Here is a 3628-nt window from a genome sequence, read left to right as displayed (position 1 = left end):
ATTTGGGACTATTATGAATAAAGTTTCTATGAACATTATTTTGTGTGAACACATGTTTTCATTTCTTTGGAGTATCTACCTAGAACTCCAATCGCTAGGTCATATGGCAAATGTATGATTAATGAAAATATTTTATAAAGGGGCTGCATCTCTTTTGCATTCCCACCAGCAAGCAGCCCAGGAGAGTTACAGTGGCTCCATATCCTCACCAATATTTTGCACTGTTAATCTTTTTAATTATTCTAGTGACTGTAATGTGATGTCTCATTGTGGTCTCACTTTGTACTTTTCTGATAACTAATGATGTTAAATATCTTTTCATGTCTTTCTGGGACAGTCATATATCTTCTTTGAGGAACACTTCTTGAATCTTTTGCCCACTCTTTAATTTGTCTGACTTTCAAAATATTAAATTATAGGAGTTCTTTACATATTCTAAATTCCATTTTTTGTTTAATATATGATTATGGTTTTTTCCCCTCAATCTGTGGCTTATCTTTCATTATCTTAATAGTGTATTTTGAAGAACAGATGTTTTGAATTTGGATGAAAGTCAGTTTACCAAGTTTTTTTTCATGACTGACGCTTTGTACATCTTAGGTAACTTGCCTTACACTAAGGATATGGAGATGTTTTCCATCATCTTTCTCTAGCAGTTTTATAGTTTTATCTTTTATGCTTAGATCTGTGATCCATCTTGAATAAATTTTTGCCTATTATGCGAGCTAAAAGTCAAAGGTCAATCTGTATTATGTTGATATCTAGGTCTTCCAGTAATATTTGTTAAAAAGACTGTAATTTTCCTATGGAAATACCTTGGAAGCATTGTTGAAAATAAATTAATTGTGTATATATGAATCTGTCTTTGGTCTGTATTCTTTGATCTACCTGTGTGCTCTTCACATATACCACACTGACTTGATTACTGTAGCTTTTCAGTAAATCTTGAAATCAGGTTGTATAATTATTCCATCCTTATTCATTTGCAAAATTGTTTTGTCTATTCAAAGTCCTTTGTATTTCTAGATAACATTTAGAAATGTTCGTCTTGCCATGCCTGCTGAGATTTTGACTAGATGAATTTGGGCAGACTTGGCCACTATGTAATATTGAATCTTCCTATTCATGAATAAAATCAATTTTTTCCAAAATTTATTTTTCTCCTGTAGCATATGTCTGTAATGTTTTATACTCCACAGTATAGAGATCTCACACATTTTTGTCAAATATATTCCAAATATATTATATTTTTAAATGCTATTGTAAGTGGTATTGTTTCTTAATCTTCATTTTTCAGTTATTTTTCCTGCTATATAAATGCAACTGATGTTTGGATATTGAACTTGTATCTTGTGTCTTTGCTTAGCAGCAGGTTTTGGGTAGGGTGGCTATGGCATTCCCCTGTAAGGAATCATATTGTCTATTATAAAGACAGTTTTACTTATACTTGAAGAAGGGATAGACTACTCACTCCAGTATTCTTGGGCTTCCCTTGTGGCTCAGCTGGTAAAGAATCGGCCTGCAATGTGGGATACCTGGGTTTGATCCCTGGGTTGAGAATATCTTCTGGAGAAGGGAAAGGCTACACACTCTAGTATTCTGGCCTAGAGAATTCCATGGACTGTATAGTCCATGAGGTTGTAAAGAGTCAGACAGGACTGAGTGACTTTCACTTTCAATCTTCATACCTCTTATGTTTTTATCGTGACTATTGTACTGGCTAGAATCTCTAGGACAATGTTCAGTAGAAATGCTGAAAATGGATCAACATGTCCTATTCTCAACTGTAGAATGACAGTTAACATTGCATCAGTAAGTGTGATGTTAATGAAGAATTTCTGTAGATATTCTTTATCAAATTGAAAAAATATTCTATCTTTTCTTTCCTGAAAGATACTTTTTAATTCCACTATCTTTTCTTTGCTGAAAGATACTCTTTAACATGAATGAGTGTTGATTTATGTCGAGTGTTGTTTCTGCACCTATTACTGTGATCATATTTTTTCCCTTTATTCTGTTTATTGGCTGAAATTTTGACTAGATGAAATTGGACAGACTTAGCAACTTTGTAACACTGACTCTTCCAATTCATGAATAAAATTAATTTTTCCTAAATATTTCTGACTTCTTTAGCATCTTTCTGTAACCTTTGTCCAAACTTGCAGGGTAAGTCTCACTTGCTCATGATATATTATTCTTTTTGTATATTGCTAGATTTCATTTGCCATTATATTGTTCAGTATTTTTGTGCCTATATTAATGAGGGATTTTTTAATTTTTGCCACTTTATTTCTTTTTTAATTGAAGGATAATTGCTTTACAGAATTTTGTGGTTTTCTGTCACACATCAACAAGAATCAGCCATAGGTGCACCCATGTCCCCTCCCTCCCAACCTTCCCTCTCATCTCCCTCCCCATCCCCTCCTTCTAGATTGTCACAGAGCCCCTGTTTGAGTCCCCTGAGTCGTACAGCAAATTCCACTGGCTATCTATTTTAGAAACATTTTGTAGATTTCCGTGTTACTCTCGCCTGCATCTCATCCTCTCCCTCCTCCCCTTCCCCTGTGTCCACAGGTCTGCTCTCTACGTCTGCTTCTCCATTGCTGCCCTGAAAATAAGTTCATCAGTACCATCTTTCTAGATTCCATAAATATGCTTCAGCATGCAATATTTGTTTCTCTTTCTAACTAATTTCACTCTGTACAATAGGCTCTAGGTTCATCCACTTCATTAGAACTGACTCAAATGTGTTCCCTTCTATGGCTGAGTAGAATTCCATTATATATATGTACCACAGTTTCTTTATCCATTCATCTGTCATGGACATCTAGGTTGCTTCCATGTTCTAGCTATTGTAAATAGTGTGGCAGTGAACACTGGGGTATATATGTCTTTTTCAATTTTGGTTTAATGAGGGATTAAAAAAAATCCTCAAATATTTTTTATCAGGATTACAGTAACCTAATAAAATGAGTTGGGAAGAGGATATTTTCTGAACTGTAAAAGTATTTGTACAGTTATTGTACAGTATTGTATAACTGTATAAGTATTAATACAGTTATTAAGATTTTCTATTTTTTCTTATTTTAGTTCGGCAAGTTGTGTTTTTAAGAAATTCATCCATTTTATCTAAGTAGTCAAATTAGTTTGCATAAAATTGCTCATAATATATCCTCATTATTCTATGGCTGTGGGATCTATAATGCAGATAACTTGTCTTCTCTCTTCTCTCTCTTTCGATTAAACCAGCCTTGTTTTCTTGCAAGACACAGTTAAGAGAATGAAAGACTAGCCATAGATTGGAAAAAGACATTTGCAAATCATAGATCTAATAAAGAAATTTTATCCAGAATATGTAAAGTACATTCAACACTCAATAATGATAGAACAAATGAGACAACAACAACAACAACAAAAATGGGTAAAAACTTTTAGCGGACACTTTACCAAAGAAGATATACAGATAATTAATAAAAATATGAAGATATCATCAAAGTTGTTGGTACTTAGGGAAAGCCAAATGAAAACTATAGTGAGTTAAGCCAGCATGCCATTTAGAATGGCTAAAATTAAAAAGACTGGTCATATCAAATGTTCGCAGGAGTGTGGGGTAACTGGGACTCATACA

Source organism: Budorcas taxicolor, chromosome 25 (genome assembly GCF_023091745.1).
Source record: "Budorcas taxicolor isolate Tak-1 chromosome 25, Takin1.1, whole genome shotgun sequence".
Taxonomy (NCBI): domain Eukaryota; kingdom Metazoa; phylum Chordata; class Mammalia; order Artiodactyla; family Bovidae; genus Budorcas; species Budorcas taxicolor.
This window is presented reverse-complemented; position numbering follows the sequence as displayed.